Consider the following 20417-nt stretch of genomic DNA (forward strand, 5'->3'; position numbering starts at 1 on the left):
GGGTAGTTCTACGTTGCAATGGTCTCCTATTCAATTGTGAATGGCGAACCAACAAAAGATCCTACCACTAGAAAGATTGGAGGGAATAATGGTAGATATGGAAGGTGAGAGAATGCTTGCAAGTTTTGAAGTGATAGAGATTGTCAATGACAGTAATCCATATCTCGCGCTACTAGGAATAGATTAGGCCACTAATATGAATGGAGTGATAAATCTAAAGAAGCAAAAGATGAATTTTGAGAAAAAGTCACTACGTGTAGTGGTACCTTTAGACCCTGCAGAGGAATCACGCTACATAGAGCCGGTGCGTGATGATGAGAGCGATGATGATCTATACTGTATCTACAAGATAACTGTGTGGGAGCAGGACTGGGTGAATCCAATAGCGGATGGGCAGGATTTCATGGGAGTGCGAAAGCTCTTACACCTCAAATTCAGATGAGGAAATAGAATGATGGCAAAACCGGTTACATGAGGTAACCACGCTCAATTGCAACATGATGGTAAGATCACTGTGCTGCGTGACAATAGAGGTAAGAGATCTGCCTATGTATGATAGGTTGACATTGGTGGATGAATTCCTGAACAAATTTGAAAAAGAGGTACCAGAACAGCAACAGTTCGATGCTCTAAAATGGGTATTGTGCGCTATGCCAGCAAGATGGTGGGTTACGCATCAAAGAAGTTTTGAGGACTGGCGCAAATGCAGAAGGATGATGCTCATACAGTTTGGAAAGCCTCAGATGTGGATGAAAGCCAGGTATTATGGATGAAACAACCTGCACGCCCAACTCTCTCGATGGGTACAGGGATATGGTATGAAACTTGCACAAATTCACATCATCCTCATGATAGGAAACGAGACCAACAAGCAGGAGCAGGCAAGGCGATGGCACAAAAAATGAAGTATGACAAGACCAAGCGTGCCACAGATTATCCACGTGGAAGCCTTTGATAAAGTATGAAAATTACTAGACACGGTTCACCATGTGAGATGCACTGACTGGGATCTGCACGTACCAGCAGTTCTATGGGCTTGTAGGACCATGTGAAAAACCCTGGCCACGCGGACACTTCCGACGCTAAAGCATGAAGTAGATGTTGTAATCCCTATGGAGTAGGAAAAGCCTAGTCCGCACATGACAACACCCATAGATACAATGGTACACGAAGCACGAAAAGAAGGAATCACATAGCTGCAAGAGACAGAACACATGAGACTTGAGGAAGAAATCCAACAGGGAAACCTTAGACTTCACGAACTTGAAAAAGAAAGGGTACGGTTAAGAGAGAAAAGTGCTTTGATGGACGCAGAGGTCAAGAAGCTGGAAGACGAGATAAAGGAAGATTTTCTCGCCGAGAAAACTAGGGTGATAAGGCAGGGTGCGAACGATCATACTGGCAAGTTTGAGAACTATCATCGTGAATTGCTTATTTTGATGCCTTGGCTTGGACCGCATATTGTCAAGTGTAGTGACCAGGGTAGCACATTGGAAACGAGGAAGTGCGCAACCATAGAAGGTGGGGATTCTCTAAGAACCATGATAGAGGACAGGATGGCGCTCCACACGGGTGGTGCAACCACCTGACTAGCCAAGGGAAGGATAGTCTTAGCACTCTAGACAATTGGAAGAGAGCACGGGACTATAAACTATTCTGTCCAGGAGCTGTGCGATGTTGGAGATGTGCACAGAAGCAGAGAGTCACAAGGTCCGCAACCGCGCATAGGGGACTACACTACCACATGGATTGGCTAGAAAGTGACCATTGAAGTCATTATTCACAATGGTATGATCGAATTAAGGCCAAATGGAGTGGGCGGTGAACATTTAAGACGTGATTTATGGGTAAGATTTGGGAAAATCTACCACCAATAAATCATTAATGACCCAAAATTTGGGGGAACGGTCGAATTCAAATTCAAAAGGCACTATAAAATGCAAGGGGCTGCCCAACAAACAACACTTGGTCATTTGAGAATTGAGTGATTGAGAAGAGCCCTGAGCATTGTGAGTCGAGCGTTGATTGAGCCCCTGAATTCGCGAGTGACAGATTATAGCCTAGATATAATGACAACAACTAAGGATGGTTTGGGAATAGAAGAGGTAACCACCAGCAAGGCCACGCAGACCCCAATTGTGGAGGATGTTTCCGAAGGTGCCGGGGTTGTGGCAAAGATCCCCAAATCACCGTGTATGCCAAGACCCAAGAAGGATAAACAAGCAATGGCTCCAGTACGCGTGTCCCCGAGGAACCCGCTACGTAGCAAACTATCAATGGAAGAAAAGGGGAAAATTGTCACGATAGAAATAGATGAGGAGGAAGAATATTTGCAGGCACTTATCATCGCAGAGGAAGAAGACGAAAGCATGGAAGAGAATATTCAACCTACACGCACTATGATGAAACTGCCCGCATATGTCCCCCCGTGAAAAGGGAAGGCCAAAGTGCCCAAAGACCTGTATGAAACGAAGAGTTCACTCCAGACCCTGCTCCTCCCAGAAGACATTGTGTTTGAAGGCACGCACTTGGGCCATGTACCAACCATGAAGTTTAAAGATTGGGACCTCGTTGACTGTGAGAAGTTCCCTCACCTAGAGACTGGGAATCTCATGAAGCAGAACAATGCGGGGGTGGTGACAACATTAGAGTCGCGGAAGTGGCTGCACGGAGTGGAAAAGGCTGGGTTATTAAACCTGATATGGGTGCTACATTTCCACCACACCCCAATAGCCATTTTCGTCATTAGGCAGCTGCTCTACCTGGTGCATGATGGGTATCTATGGCTAGAGGAGCCTATCCCCATCACGGCAGACCTAATCCATCGCATTTCCCGGCTACCATATAAAGGAAAGGACCCTGCGACCATATCGGAAGGGAAGGGTAGTGATTTGGCCCTCGCAGAGGCCATGAAGACAAAGTACAAGCTGGAGAAGAAGAAGAGGGGCTACGCTATCTCCAGCATCAAGGACAAAGTGGTACGCGTAGCTACCTAAATCCTGGCCAACAAAGTCATGTGAAAGTGCTGCGCAGACGAGGTACCTGCACTCGTGATCGCACTAGATGAGAAGTGCACAGAGGGGGTCTAGTTTAACTAGTTTGAATTCCTCTGCACAGAATTTTTGAAGAATTGTTGCGAAGCCCACGAGTAGGGAAAAACCTTTCACTATGCGTGGTTGTTACTATCCATAATGCTTGTAGCGGGGGAACTGCTGGAGGACAGTTAATTCCCCAGCATTAGTAGAGAATTACTGAAGGCCACGAAGTATGCTTCGCTCTGGGCCACGAAGGATGTGAAAAGGATACACGACAAAAAGATCTTTTTGGTGCTCATGGAGATGAAAATCCAGATGTGGATCAAACAGAAGCCATGCTTGTCACCCACAGTGTATAACAGTCTGTAGAGTTTTGCAGACTTTAGGGCTGATATGCACAACATCTTTATTAGGGCACATAAGGATCTGGCGAAGCAGTGGACAAAACTACCTTTTGTAGCCACTGATGATGCCATTTTCACTTTCTTGTAGGCATGGCCACTTGAATGGCACACCCCAGAACTTGCAGAACTTAAGAGGGAAACAATGCAGAAGAAGAAGGATGATGCCAAGCTCCGCATCACATAGTTGGCCGAGAAAAGATGGAAGGAAACAGCAACAGCTGAAGAACAGGCAGAGTGGGCAGCTACACAAAAAGACGTCGAGTAGAAAAAGGCTGCAGAAGCAGCAACAATAGCATAGGAGGCAGAGGAAGCAACCGAGAAGGTGGACGAGGGCCAAGCAACACTCTCGCAAGGGCAAGAGGCAGAGGAAGCAGAAACAACTGAAGGGGGCACAGAACCAGGGACTGTACCCACACACGGCAGAGAGAGCAGGACTGAGGAAGAAGGTCAAGGCCTCGAAGTTGGCCATTGAACCAATCACCCTAACCAAGGGTGATCTCCATGACATCGGCGAGACAATGCGCGATGTCACCAATGAGGATCTTCAGGATTTTATGCAGGAGCACCAGACTATGTTGGGGGCCCTCAGGGTGCAGTTGCAGGAGTTACAGGTACATCCCCCTCAGGTGGGTACCCTTTTAACCGACCTCGCAGCAAGATCCTCAGCAGCAGAGCAGATGTTGCGTGCATAGATGGAAAACAACCAGAGACCACATGCACATAATTGAAGTACCCACACATGGCAAAGAGAGCAGGACCGAGGAAGAAGGTCAAGGCCTTGAAGTTGGCCATTGACCCGATCACCCTAACCGAGGGTGATCTCCATGACATCGGCGAGACAGTGCGCGATGTCACCAATGAGGCTCTTCAGGATTTTATGTAGGAGCACCAAACTGTGTTGGGGGCCCTCAGGGTGTAGCTGCAGGAGTTACAAGTACATGCCCCTCAGGTGGGTACCCTTTTAACCAACCTCACAGCAGGATCCTTGGCAGCAGAGCAGATGTTGCGTGCACAAATGGAAAACACAATAGTGTTGCTGAAAGGGGCCCTAGTAGCAGTGAATGAGACTGATAGATTTTCGGTGAGCATGATGAAAGGCCTTGGCCTTAATTCGACTGCCCTTCCACATGAGACACTGTATCTGCTACAGGATGGGATAATAGTAGAGCTGTGCGCTAGGGAAAGCTGTGTGATCCAAGTCCTCAGTGAGCAAAAGATAAACATGGAACAACTCAACTTGTAGCATGACAAATTGGTTTTGCAAAATCAATAGTTGGTGCAAGTGGTAGACGACGCTTGTCGATGTGTCCTGGAGCTGGCCATCCCAATAGACCTACCAGTACAAGTGCAGATCCACAGGTTAGCTACAGGAGTCCGCAAGGCTAGGGAAGAAACGACTAAGGTTCAGCTGGGGCTAAATCTTTAGATCGCCGAACTGCAATTAAAGGCGTAGCCATCCACTGCCCCAGAAGTCAGAGAATAGCGCACTAGCACTATCACACCGGGACTGGAGGAAATCAGAGGTGCAGTGCAAGACTGTACCAGCATGTTGGAACAAGCACTTGAGGTCCTCACAACTCTGTAGGAGTACCCCAACATCCAATGCTTGGAGACAGAAGCGCGAGAACTCCAGCATCAATACGACAGTGTTCGAAGAATTGCGGAGACAGTGGTCCTCACACAAAGGCTTGCGAGGGTGTAGCAAGCTAAAGCACTAAAGGAACAGGTGGATGCGGCCCACCATAAGGAGGAAGTTCTCAAAGCACGTGTCTAGCCATGGATTGATGAGGCCTTCACTATCACCGCGAACATTGAAGGAAAGCTTACGCACATACAGGGGATGCACACATTAATGCAGAGAAGCACCCTAGAATCAGAGGTCTCAGAACAGTGGATGCAGCAGATACAACAAGCAGTAGATACATCAAGTAGAAGCTCAGTGCATTGCCGACCTTAGTATGGTTTGAGAACAGTTGAAGGGACTCCACGCCAATATCGCCGCACTGACCAAGCGACTTGAGAGCGAGTCATGATGTTTGTGTTGGGGGCTTGTTGGGCATGGAATACCCCCAAGGCATTTTTTGGGGCTCAAAGCCCAAGTTTTGACCCAATATTGTTGTAAAGACTCCACGAATTGCGGACGCAGAGCCTATGATAGAGTCATAGGGTTGTCCGCCCTAGTCTTGTAATGTAATGTCAGCCTACCCATGGTCTGCGAACCATGGGATTGTATAAATAGAGTGAGGCTCTAAGTGTAAAAGATAACGAAGGAACTAAGAAATAGAGAGCGAAGTAGAAGAAAAAGTGTCTAAGTGTGTCTTGGGTGGTAGAGTAGGAGAAGGCTCTACAGCTAAGTGTGCAGAGGCCTCGTAGTCCACAGCTGAGTGTGTGGACCCCTGCAGCTGAGTGCACAGGGTGGAGTCGAGTCTGTAACTGAGGAAGGAAATAATAAAGAGAAGTTTTATCTTAATTTTGTGTATTTGTTCTTGGGTTATTACATGTTTTATATAAATTGCAAATATATTGTTTATTTACTCCGCGCACCTGTATGAATGATTTATAGTGCTACGTATAACTTAAAGCATGCAAGTAAGCTAAGTTAATCAACTAACAGCGAATACTAGTAAAGGCTTGGGTAGTAACAACGTTTAGTCCCCAAGTAGGGTTGCGCAAAGGTAGCATCTCAGGCTGTGAGGTACGGGTAAGTACACACAGCGATGTGCGTGCAAGGTCAAACCATGGACCACTTGAACTCATCAGACATCTCCAGGGCGTGGAAACCTAGTTCTAGCACCCTCTCATACTACTTCGGGTGAGACCTCAGTCTGCGCTCCATGGAATGTTGCCAAAAGGGCCAGTATTACTGGAATTTATTTGGCTAAATCACCTCTAAACCTAGGTCAGGCCCCAACAAGCCAACAACAGGAGATTTTGCGCTCCCATGAGATTTGGCCATCCACGGTTACTTTTACGCAGTCTTGCTCCTGCGCAGTTATCTTGGAGATGCAGTCCAGATCATTTTAGCTGTCGTAGTCGCACACTAGCTCCGTGTAGCGCGATCCTTCTGCAAGGTCTAAAGGTACCACTACGCGCAAATTATTTTTCTCAAAGATCATCTTGCGCTTCTTTAGATTTATCACTCCATTCATGTCAGTGGCCCAATCTATTCCCAATAACGCGAGGTAGGGATTGCTATCATCAAAAATCTCTATTACTTCAAAATCTACTAGCACGCTTTCTCCCTCGATATCTACTGTGATTCCCTACAATCTCCTTATAGGTAGGATATTTTTCTAGTTTGCCATTCACAGTTGGACAACAGACCATTGCAACATAGGCCTGCCCATGCGCTCCCATGTCTGCTTTGGCAGGACGTTCACATCTGATCCTAGATCCAGAATCACTTGGTCCATCTCATATTCCCCAATCTACGCAGTCAATCTCATCTCCCTTCTTGTTTGCGTCGTGTGCTTCCTGAGCTTCCAGACTACATGTGATTCTCCTAGCGCAGTCCTAGCGCATCTAGTTATGAGTTCTTGTAGCCCCTTTATAGCCTTGCTATCACACAGCAGCTTCATGCATGTCTCCAAGAATTTAATGAGCAATGATTGGTCCATTTCCAGCTCAAGTCTTGTAGGTTTTAACCCCATATAGAAATTACCTGCATACAAATTCTAGAACACAGAAAATAAACAATGCAAGAGCATAACACATTAAACACATATACACAGATATTTTCCCCTGGATCCCAAAACCGGGACTACCAGATTGATTTTTCATTATGTTCCTTTCAATGTTACAATACATATTTATACATGCCAAAGAATCCAATACCATGGACCGAAAACCATCGCATCCAAAACCATGGACCAAAAACCATCACGTCCAAAACCATGTGTGAAAATCATGCACAAAACCATAGGTAGGTCTGCCCCGGACCCCATAGAGTGGGGTTACCTGCACCCATCAAACCCCTTGTGACTCCCCCCGCTACGTAATCGGCGCAACGAAGGGGGGGCTCTACCCCCCTTCTAACCCCTTAGTTAACTATGTCGGCTAGTCGTGGAAAGAATATAACACAACCCAACAAGTCTATCTTTACTTCCTGAAGTGGAGGCATCAATGAAGCTCCTCTTAGCTTCCATGAAGGTCTCCTTAACACACTCCAAATCAAATTCTGGTTCGTTCGTTGGAGCCTTGCGAACCCGGGTACTTTCTTCATGCTTCTTGCCTTTGTCATCCCCTGTCATAATTCCACTCTAGAGAATGATATTTATATTAGGCTCTTCCTCGCATGGCTCATACCTCATCATTTGCAGTTTCTGAGTCGGGGGAAGTTGGAGTGCTCCTTTATCGCGCAACCTCGCTATCAGTGTGGGACAATCCTCCATATCATGATTAAACAACGTACAATACAAGCATGATGGTTGCGTTGGATTCATACAATCGCAAGCATAAGGACCCGGCCCTCCGCAATTGTAACATATCAGTTGTTCGTGACCTCTTCCTGGTCCCCCTCCACATTGACCTCATCCACGCCCCTGAAATCTGGTGCACGCCATTCCTGTGATTTGATCGAGGGCTCATGTTTCGGCCTCAACTCTATAGGTAGGAGTTCGATCCATCATCAAATCATAAATTCTATAGGTACGCTCATCATGTCCCACTGACCTATAGAAATTATAGAACAACTGCTGTGAATTTTGCATATACTTCTATAATAGATGGTAGTTATATGTAGCATGCTTTCCTCCTATCTGACAAATCGCGCACCATAGTGCAGGCGTTGCGCTTGGTCCTGCTTGTGCCTCTGGTCTTAGTGGCATTGGCCCTCCTCCCGAAAGGTAATTCACAAACACTGGGCAGTGGTCCTTGTCATGCCCCTGGCCCTTGCATTTTACGCACCATACCTCATCGTGCATCTCTGGGCAGGTTGTCCTATCTTGTTTCAAACTCTGCATCTCAAGGCACAAGTTTTTCAACTGCGCATGAATCTGTTGAACTCCTAGGTTTGGATCTTGTATTGGGGTCTCATGCAATCTCATCGCAACCTCCAAGGCCTTGGACTAAGTGCTTAGCCTCTATTGCGATAGTGCATTCTGTAGATGGGGCATTAACGATGCTACAAACCATTCGTGGTGTTTCCCATCTGTTAACATCATGTTCGCTTCGTGAATTGTGCAATTTAGTCTTTGATCCAACTCCCACGGGGTCTTGCCTGGTAGCATTGTGATTTCCTCGAATCCAATGATCGACTATGCCTCTCACTTTGGTCTACTAAATTCTTTGTTTAGCGCAGATTAGATATCCATGATCCCCACATTTAGATTATCATTGGAATTTTCAATGTACCAGGTCAGCGCGCGATCCTGCAGAGCGCTGACCAACATTGCCTTCTTTATATTGTCATCCGTGACTCCCTGTGCTTCCCATACAACTTTTATCATGAACCAGAACTAGCCCAGATCTTCATTCCCTACTCCCTTGAGCACTAGTAGCTTTATTGCGCTTGCCATACTGCTTCGCGGTGGTGAAAGAGGTGGCATGGGCGAAGACGGGGGTGAAGACAGTGAAACTGGCAGTGGTGTGGGTGGGGGTGGTATGCGTGGAATTCTCTACCTTATTATATTGATCACACTTCTTGGTGAGACCTTCGTGAGCTCTTCTTCGCCCCCTTGCAGAGGTGAAATCAAGGGGCTAGTTTCTGTGTTACCTTTTTTTTTCTATAGATTCTCCCACTTCATGTACACCAAACATTAATTTATTCGCATAACCCATTTTTCACACAGTAGTATTTTAATCCAAGTGTTCAAAGATTTAACGTACTTACCTTGCGGTCCTTTGAGGAAGTGTTGTTCTGCCTCGCTATAACTTACTAAAGTATCTACCGTGAATTCGATGATGAATCCTCCTATGATTCAATCGAGCCAGTGATCGACAGCGTGCATGATCTTATCTTCTGATACTTCCAGTCTGCGCACCAATTTTGGAGTCCACACAATAGGTCTATCGAGTTTACAACTTCCTTGGCTATCTGCTAGCTTTGCTATCCACTCATATAAATCATTAGGGAAGGATGCGAAGAAAATTTCATGGATATATGTATATACGTAGCAATCTAACCACTTTTCCTTTGATAGTCGTGGATTCCTATTTTCCTGTGCCGCGAATTCGTGAATCTTCCTGTCCAACCAATCTTCAATTCCTTTCTTTGTCAGATTTCAGTGATATGACATCAGACATCTCTATGCAAATCTCGGTCCCGAAAACAGAACCATTTGTTGGCTTGTTGGGGCCTGACCCAGGTTCGAAGTTAATTAGCCAAACAAATCCCTGTACTACTGGCCCTTTTGGCAACAGCCCACGAAGCGCGGACTGAGATCTCACCCAAAGTAGTATGGGAGGGTGCTAGAACCAAGTTTCTACACCCTTGAGATGTCTGAGAGGTTTGACTGGTCCCACTATTTGTCCTTACACGTAGGTCACTTCGCACACTTCCCTGTTCCTCACACCCTGATACACTGCCTTCGCGCAACCCTAACCAGGGGTTGTGGAGCTTCTGCACTGCTAGAGCTGTGCTCTGTACTATTACCCAAGATCTTACTTATCTTCCTATACCAATTAATTACCTTCACGTACTTGGATGTCTTACGTTATAATTAGTTATACAAAACATTCATATAAGTTCGCACAACAAATAAACAGTATACTTGCAAATTATACCCAATCATATATTAAAACAGGAAAAGATGCACATAAATATGGTAAACTTCTCTTTATTGATTCTTCCAATGCTTACAGACTCGACCTACCCTACACACTCAGCTGCAGGGGTCCGCGCACTTAGCTGCAGACTACTAGGCCTCTGCGCACTCAGCTGCAGAGCCTTCCCCTACTCTACGACCCAAAGACACACTTTACACTTTTACTCAATCACTTAGACTTCTCATGCTCTTCTGCTTCCTTTTCTACACTTAGAGCCTCGCTCTATTTATACAATCCCATGGTCCACAGACCATGGGTAGGTCTATTCAGATGGCATTACATTACAAAACGAGGGCAGACAACCTTGTGACTCTATCATAATTTCGCACTCCGCGCCCACAATTCGCGGAGCTTTTACAAAAAAATTTGGTCAAAACTTGGGATTTAAGCCCCAAAACGTGCCTTGGGGGGATTCCATGCCCAACAACCTTTCTTTGACTAAATTTCCTCAAATAAAATATTGAAGCATCTCCATGTGTCCAAAATCCAATTTTGGGTGCCTTACATCATCTCTATGGGTGTGAGGTAGACAATGTATTGTACTCTATTTCCATTGTTGGGGATAAATTGGTGCAACAAGTTGTCCTTAATCATCCCTCATGATAATTTTCCTCATCTAAGCTTCAAGTCAATCCCATCAAGTAGTGTTAAGGACATCCTTGAGCCATGGTAGATCCATTGGTACACCATCAAGAATCCTCCATCCTAAGCAAAAGAAGCTCAATGTTTTTGCATCTAAGGGTGCTCTAGGGTGTCCATTAACTACTAAGGTCATCTAAGTTCCTAATGATCTATTGAATAAAGGAGATAATGCATCTGCAAGATCATCATGCTCTCTAGAAGTGTAGTATGACCTGGACATCATGTTGAGTATGAGTGGAATATGGCACCCACAAGGGCTCAACTACTTTGAACCACCTCAAAAAAACATCCCAAAATCATGAAAGAAACCATTCATTAGATACTAAAACCAAACATACATCTAATTTGATCATAATTAAGTTTCAAAGCCATATTAATAATTTAAACAAGCATCACCTTCAAATATCTATCTGGACCAAGTCATGTAAAAGTGTTCCTATTGACATGGGCTTCTGAATTTTGTCATAAAAATAGATGTTTCCTACATTGAGGCTCTTTAGATAGCCCAACTCATTTAGGATGGTGACTCTCGATGGGTTTTAAGGCTCTATTGGATTTTGGATCTCTTCCCCTTGTGAAGAAAAGAATGAGGGGAATCCTAAAGTTACCTAATTGCTATATGTACTTGAATCCTAAGTCATGCATTAATATATCTGTTTTAACATTTACCTAATATATGATACAAAGAAGAGACACCAAAAGGAGAAGTAATCGGAAATAATAATAATGATTACCTACTCTTCATGCAATGTGTGAATAAGTAAAGTGCAAACTAGATCTACATTATAAATACAATTATAATTTAGATTATTGATGATTCTCAATGTGATATAATAAAAGACTGAAATGCTATAACAATGTAAGCATTCAATCTTTCAAAAAAAGATAGAACAATCTAGACTTTTTTAAATGTTTCACATCAAGAATTACTATTGAATGCAAATACTAAAGAACTAACTAATGATATCTAATTGCTATTTCTTGACTAAGGTAAACTGTATAACGGTAACAATTTCTATGAATTAAAATATATTTCAATTATTTGTTTATGAAACAATTAAATAAACTAATAAAGAAATAAAATAATACATTAGAAGCCACTACAACAAATATATTAATTCAATTTATATAAAGAAAATAGCATTTCCTAGCAATTTAAATTCCTGGAAACAATTCACAGAAACCTAGAGTAGAGGAATGTTTAGATCAATATCATCCTTACGACACTTGAGTCACTGAAGAACTATTATGATCAATGTGAGCAAATATAAATTTAACTAACACAAAAAATGCAATAATTCACTTCCTGTTCATGTATCCAACTCAGAGACCAATAGAGTTCTATCTTCAAAACTTTCATAAATCAAATTGTAGATAATTAAGAAGACCATGAGAGAAAAGTGACTAATGAAAATTTTCATTAACTAATATAAGTGTTACTTGATTGAGTAAAATCAAATCAACACACTTACACAAAGAGTTTAAAATCAAATGGTTCCACAGTAACTATATATTGAACTAGCATTTTTTTTTCTTCTCCTCCTATAGCCCTCAGGCCCTCTCGAATAACATTGTTCCCTTATGCTACATATATTGATACCCTCATGGATTCCCTCATGTTACAGGTCTATTTGGGCACATACCCAATTCTATTTTTTGATTAGATCTCGTAAAATCCCGGTTGAGTCTTTCACTTCATCTTGTAAATGAACTTTCATTCCATCCACCTGATAGCCACGAGTAGTCTACTTAGGTGAATGTAATGAAGCTTGGGGGGTATGCACCTAGAATCGAGTCATCATGCTGGGGGCATGTAAATGAATCCAAGCATAGTTTTTCATTTCAAGCTTGTGTAAAAAATGAAACTGAATCCAAGCATAGTTTTTCGTTTCAAGCTTGTGTAAACATGAAACTGAATCCACGCATAGTTCCCTATGGTTCAAGCTTGTGTAAAAATGAACCCATCTACATTTTAACCCTCGTGATTTCCATTCTATCATCCTCTTCCGTCAGATGAGCCTTGGTTTTTTCTCCTTCCATCGTCACTATCTGCTTGGCCTATCATATGCTTTCACTTTCTTGTTTTACCCTTTTTGAGGAAAAGTTGCAATGAGTGGTCTTATAAACCAGCCTCTTCACATAAATCAACATGTTTTGAGCAGTTCCAACATCACCGAAACCATTTGCTATCTGTTAGGTCCCTATAATACTAGTGATTACCCCATTACTATTGTAGTTGTATGCCTTATTAATATTGTTGTGCCCCTATTGTCCCCATATTGTTATTATTGTGCCCCATAGAATCCATCTATTGTTATTTCTGTGCCTTTATATTAATATTGTTAGGTCGGCTGGGTTATATTGTGACTCCTTAGACTCCTATATATAGAAAGGAGGTTTTGTCATTTGAATCATGAAGAAATCATTCATTTGTGTAATGTAAAGGAGTTTTCCCCCTCGAAGACGCTGGATTCTAAGGTGTTGATATATCTTTTCTATCTTTTTGTGAGTTGGTTTCATAACATTTGGTATCAGAGCTTTTGGATTCTAGGGTTTTGCTACTCCAAATAGGTCATCATGGTATTCTCGCTATAACTTTTTTTTTTGTGATGTTTCAAAAGTGAAAAAAAAAACCCATTTGAGAGGAAATCGCATTAAACCTCAGGTCGGAATTTTAATGCTTTTCGTTCTATATTTGCGGAGATATGATCTGAGGAAGTTGGTATTTTTGCAGACTCCTAAATTACATTCCAAATAGGTGACCTAGGGAAAATCATCATAACTTTCTCTCTAACCATCAGATTGAAATTTCATAAGAAGGTACAAGAAGAGGACAGATTGTAGTTTCTTGTGTATATTTTTTAGAGCCAAAGGTCGAAATAGGGACACGTGGCATGTGGTACAAGTTTGCTCTACTGAACTAGTCTATAATCAGGTCACTGTGAGAGATTTGGCATAAACCTTCCTTCGAGAATCCAATTTGGATCAGACTAGTGGCATTGGAAAGAGGACACATAGGGCTACTACAAATCACAATTTCAAAATTGTATGATCTGAAATTACAGAGATACATCAGAGGCAATATCGAGCTCCTACAAAGTGAAAAAAGGTGTGTAGATTTTTTTTAAATTCTTTCTTAAGCTTGGTTTGAAAAATTATTTTGAAGGAATTCAAAGGGCATAGTAGAGAATTATTATCGGTAACTAATACCTTGAGGAAAGAAAATGCAAACACCTAGTAAGCAACCTGAAATCTCTAGCATGACTCATGAAGAAGAGGAAGAAATGCTACATGATATATCAAAATTACAAGACCAAGTGCAACAAATGTCACTCTCACAAAAGCTAACAGAAGCTAAGATAAATGGCGTGGAATCTAAGATGAATGGCATGGAAGTTAAGATTGACAATTTGAAGATATATTCGAACACAAATTTGAAGATAGGCATGGTAGATTTGAAGACAGATTTGACAAATTTTCTACAAGAGATACTTACTAATGATGAAAGGCTAGTAAAGGAAACTCATGATGAAAACAAAAGAAATGTTAATCATGATTTCATAGACTCTAATGTTGGATTTAAGACCCACCATATTCCAAAAATCGATATGAGGAAATTTGATGGCAAGGATCCCGCAACATGGATATTACAGATGGAGCAATTTTTCGATCTCAATAATGTGTAAAACACACAAAAGGTATGTATTTCAACTTTATATTTGGAACCAAATCAGTTTGTATGGTATCAATGGCTTTGCTCTCGTAAACAAATTATCACTTGGGCAATTTTTACAGAAGAATTGACAACATATTATGAGGATACAAAAAGCAACACTTTTTTTAGCCAATTGATAAGTCTCAAACGAAAGGGTTCAATAATGGAGCACATTGAGGAGTTCCAAAAATTGAACATAAGGGTAAAAAATATTCCAGAGGAGCATAGGATTGATGTGTTCATAGGGACTTTAAAGGATAATATCCAACATGATGTTCGCCTTTGGGAACCTGATTCATTAGAGAAGACATTCAGGTTAGCAAGAAAAATGGAAAGCAAAATTATGGCAACCAGGAAGCATACCACTCACAAATATAAAGATGGAAGTGTTGTTGCCCCTAGTTTTCCACAACCTATAAGGTTGACACCACAAAAATTGGAAGAAAAAAGAGCAAAAGGGCTTTGTTACAATTGTGATAGCAAATACACCAAAGATCATAAGTGTGCTAAGAAGAAATTATTCTACATAGATTGTGAAGAGGAAGAAGAAAAGGAGCAAAAATGGTCAAAAGAAGAGGTTATACTCTAGGAACAAAGACTAGATAAAGAAGAAATGAATCCAACCATATCTTGTAATGCATTGGCTGGAATTAGCACTCCTCAAACCATCAAGATAGAAGGAAAAATCAAGAAGAAAAAGGTAATAGTGTTGATTGATTCAGGAAGTACACACAATTTTATTCATTGTAAGGTAGCAAAAGAATTGAATTGCTTCCTATATCCAGCACCAGAGTGTCAAGTGATGGTTGCAAATGGAGGAACAATAAATTGCTCTGGGAAGTGCCATAATATCAAGCTATCCATGGAAGAATATGTATTGACTAGCCCAATGCTTTCCATTCCAATGGGAGGTGCTGATGTTTTACTAGGAGTCCAATGGCTACAATCCTTGGGTACAATAGCTTTTAATTCTCAAGAAATTTTCATGAATTTTTTTGTCGAAGGAAAGGAAGTTGAATTAAGGGGTATTGCAGGGAAACCAGGAAAGATAATCAGCTCTAATAGTATGACAAAGCTTCTAAAAAACGAACAAAAAGTTGTAATTGCACAATTATGTTTGCTAGATGTTTCCACATCGAAATCATCTATTTCTCCAGATCTCCAAAATTTCTTGGACAATCATTCCAAAGTATTTGAGACTCCAAAGGTCTCCCACCTATTCATGACCATGATCATGCTATTCATCTTATTCCAGGAAGTGTTCCTCCAAACATTAGGCCATACAGATATCCCTATGCCCAAAAGAGTGAAATTGAACATATGGTTGCAAAAATGCTAGAGGATGGTATAATTCAACCTAATCAAAGTTCTTTCTCTGCTCTAGTAGTATTGGTGCACAAGAAGGATGGATCATGGCGCATGTGTCCGGATTATAGGGAGCTCAACAAGCTCACTATTAAAGATAAGTTTCCCATTCCTGTCATTGATGAATTACTGGATCAATTTACTTCACCAAGTTGGATCTTCGTTCAGGATATCATCAAATCAGAATGAAGGCTGAAGACATTCCAACAACAACATTTAGAACTCATGAGGGTCATTATGAATTTTTGGTCATGCCTTTTGGCCTTACCAATGCACCTTATACATTTCAAGGTTTGATGAATGCCATTTTCAAACCCTTCCTTAGAAAATTTGTGTTAGTATTTTTTGATGATATACTAATCTATAGCAAGTCTTGGAAGGATCATGTTGAACATGTTGACAGGGTGCTACAACTATTGGAGGAGAAACAATTATATGCAAAAAGATCCAAATGTTTCTTTGGAGTACAAGAGGTGGAATATCTAGGTCATATTGTATCTCATGAAGGATTTAAGGTAGACCCTAGCAAAATTAAAGCCATTAAGGAATGTAAAATCCCCACATCCATAAAGCATATGCGAGGATTTCTTGGGTTGATAGGGTATTATCACAAGTTTGTTAAGAATTATGGGAGAATAGCAGCACCTCTAACAACATTATTGAAGAAAGATGCATTTTCATGGACTCCAGAAGCAACAAAGGCCTTCGAACATCTTAAAGAGGCAATGTGCCAAGCACCGGTCTTAGCTACACCGGACTTCACAAAAACCTTTATTGTGGAATGTGATGCTTCAGGAAATGGAATTGGTGCCATTTTAATGCAAGATGAAAGACCCATTGCTTTTGAAAGTTTTCCAATCAAGGGAAAGTTTTTATACAAAGCTATTTATGAGAAGGAAATGTTGGCAATACTACATGCACTTAAGAAATGGTGACCCTACCTAATGGGAAGACACTTCAAGGTAAAAATGGATCATGATAGCCTTAAATACTTTTTAGAACAAAGATTATCCTCTGAAGAGCAACAAAAGTGGGTCACAAAGATGTTGGGTTATGACTTTGAAATCATCTACAAAAAAGGGAAGCAAAATGTGGTGGCAGATGCACTCTCAAGAAAGGATGAGGATGTGGAAGCATTGTTGTGCGCCATTTCTATTATCCAACCAAATTGGATAAACGAAGCAAGGGAGGAATGGAAGAATGATGAAGAAGTGTGGGCACTTATTCGAAAGTTACAACAAGATTTCAGTACATCTGATACATTTAGCTGGCAAAATGATTCGTTATGGTACAAAGATTACTTATACCTCTGTAAGAATTCCCAACTCAAGCAAAAGATTCTTATGGAATTGCATAGTTCTCCCTTAGGAGGGCACTCAGGATTTTTAAAAATTTACCACAGGGTTAAGAAGGAATTTTTTTGGGATGGCCTTAAATCGGATATTCAAAATTTTGTGGTGGAATGTTTGGTTTGCCAACAAAATAAAGTTGAAACAATTAAGACCCCAAGTCTATTACAACCTTTATCCATTCCAAGCCAATGTTGGGAGGAGGTTTCAATGGATTTTATCACAGGTTTACCCAAGTCTGAGTAAAAGAGTGTCATCATGGTGGTAGTTGACAGACTTACCAAGTATGCACACTTTTGTGCATTATCACATATATTTAAAGCCACTACATTTTCTTCTGCATTTATGGAAACAATTCAAAAGATACATGAAAACCTAAAGATTATTGTAAGTGACAAAGATCCCATTTTCACTGGAAATTTTTGGATAGAATTATTTTCTTGTCTCGATACTCAATTAGCTCATAGCTCATCTTATCATCCTCATTCTGATGGGCAAACTGAGATAGTAAACAAATGTTTGGAAGGATATCTTTGTTGCTTTGTATCTGATAAACAGACACAATGGGCCAAATGCTTGCCTCTGGCTGAATGGTGGTATAACACATCCTTCCATACAGCAACAAAAATGACCCCATTTATGGCACTTTATGGATATCAGCCACTATCCATCACATCATATTTAAAATAAAATTCTAAGGTTCAAGCAGTGGAACATCACATCGAGCATCAACAACAAGTCCTCCAACTCTTAAAGGATAACCTCATGTTGGCGTAGAATAGAATGAAACAACAGGCAGATCAACATCGCAGTGAAAGAAGTTTTGATGTAGGTGATTGGGTATTCCTACGGCTACAACCATATAAACAAATGTCCCTCAAGCAAGCTAAGAAGGATAATAAATTATCACCAAAGTATTATGGTCTGTACAAGGTGTTGCAAAAGATTGGTACTATGGCATACAAATTGGAGCTTCCTGCAGCTTCTCGAGTGCACCCAGTTTTCCATGTTTCATGTTTAAAGAAGGTTATAGGCAACAAGCTCCCAGTTCAAACAATATTGCCAAAACTTGATGAGGAAGAAAAAATTATATTGGAACCGGAAGCAGTCACAGAAACAAGAACTTGACAAATACGAAATCGATCAATTTCGGAGTATCTCATCAAGTGGAAGAACTTATCCGTTGAAGATTCCAAATGGGAGGATGAGAATTTTATACAGAAGCATCCAAAACTACTCAAGCGTTGAGGACAACACTTTTTGGAAGGAGAGGGGCATGTTAGGTCCCTATAATACTAGTGATTACCCCATTACTATTGTAGTTGTATCCCTTATTAATATTGTTGTGACCCTATTGTCCCCATATTTTTATTACTGTGCCCCATAGAATCCCTCTATTGTTATTTTTGTGCCTTTATATTAATATTGTTAGGTCGGCTAGGTTATATTGTGACTCCTTAGACTCCTATATATAGAAAGGAGGTTTTGTCATTTGAATCATGAAGGAGTCATTCATTTGTGTAATGTAAAGGAGGTTGCCCCCTCGAAGAGGTTGAATTTTAAGGCGTTGATCTATCTTTTCTATCTTTTTGTGAGCTGGTTTCATAACACTATTAGACACCACTCGTTCCTCTGAGTGGAGTCCTGTTTAAGCTCTTTTCAGACTCTCGAAATATGGAAAGATTGCTAAGAACTTGTCCTTTTCAGCTCGTAAACAGATTGTAAAGGACATCTACTTAGTATAAGTTTAACCCTTTTTTGAATTGAGATAGATTACTTATGAAAAAGGAATGTGTTGATCAAACATGGTCAATAGGTTCTCTCTTTTATTATTTTACACTTTTTTGGACTTGAGAGACAAATTTACGAAAAATAACTTGTGGAGTTTTATTTTTGTCCCTTTTCAAACTCTCTAAACATGAAAAGGAACGAGTTTTCATTGTCATTAAAATCATTAAAGCATCAAATAGCGACAAACTTGTCTATCATGACAAGACCGAGTTTCACCTTCGCTAGGCTCATTAAAAAAGCACATAGCGATGGATTCACCTGAAGGGTGGAATTATACTACAAGCATATGTTATCCTCCTCAAGCTTGTTAAAAAATAAAAAAGTACTGATCGACAATGACTGGGGAAAATGGGAAAAGGGATAAATCACTTTATGGTAGCAAGTCTCTCTTGAACATGACACTTTCACTTCATCTCTGTGACTATTTGGGTTGGGTTATCTGCTTGATGGTTATCATACCTATGGCCTATCACACCATCCATCACTTTGGTTTTGGGTCAATGTTGCCAATTCATTTAGTGCCGCCGACATGTTCAAGAGAAGTCATTCAATAAACTCCATCCTTTGCAATACTCATAAACCTTCATTTTCATGACCGCAATTCCTGAACCTTGTGTCATCAGCCAAATTCTATCTTCAAAATCATTACACTCGTTTTGTGTTGTTGATGGGGGATACATCAAGGCCCTCCTGCGATGAGTCGCTTCTTGTCGACATCAGCACATTATCAGAGAAGTTGAATTAGAAACACCCTTCCAGTACCTTGAGGCTTGCATACATCAATGACTAGTTTCTCACTTCCGGCGATAGGTTGACATCACTGGCCTTTGACCAAAAGACTTTGTATGGTGTTTGACATCAAAACATCTATTCACACCATGCAGAATGTATTGCAGTACCTTGAGAATCATTATCATTATCGGTGATCTCTCTTGCGATTGTTAACGCCTTACATCATTGGCTAGTAATCAGATGGTGTCTTACCATGTTCGACTTTAGATAACATATTCACATGGTTGGATTCATACATGATTGAATGATTGGATGAGATAGAATACCCCAGATCTAAGTTCATCCATCCGGGCTGCGATTTCAGGAGAGTACTAAATCATCTGTATGATGGATTTACATAGATAATCATCCTATCATGGGTCTATATTTGTAGCCAACTATCGATGCACATGTAATGAAAATTTTATATTCCGAGTATGGGTATGCCTTCCCTAAAAAAATCATGAAAAATCCAAAATATCATGATGTTATGTATCGTAATCGATGCAGGTCTCCGTCCGCTTCAGATCCTCTCCGTCACATCACAAAGCATATCACTCGACATTATCATTTTAGACTT

Source organism: Pinus tabuliformis, chromosome 4_2 (genome assembly GCF_031772625.1).
Source record: "Pinus tabuliformis cultivar Carrire ecotype Pingquan chromosome 4_2, CPIR1, whole genome shotgun sequence".
Classification (NCBI taxonomy): Eukaryota; Viridiplantae; Streptophyta; class Pinopsida; order Pinales; family Pinaceae; genus Pinus; species Pinus tabuliformis.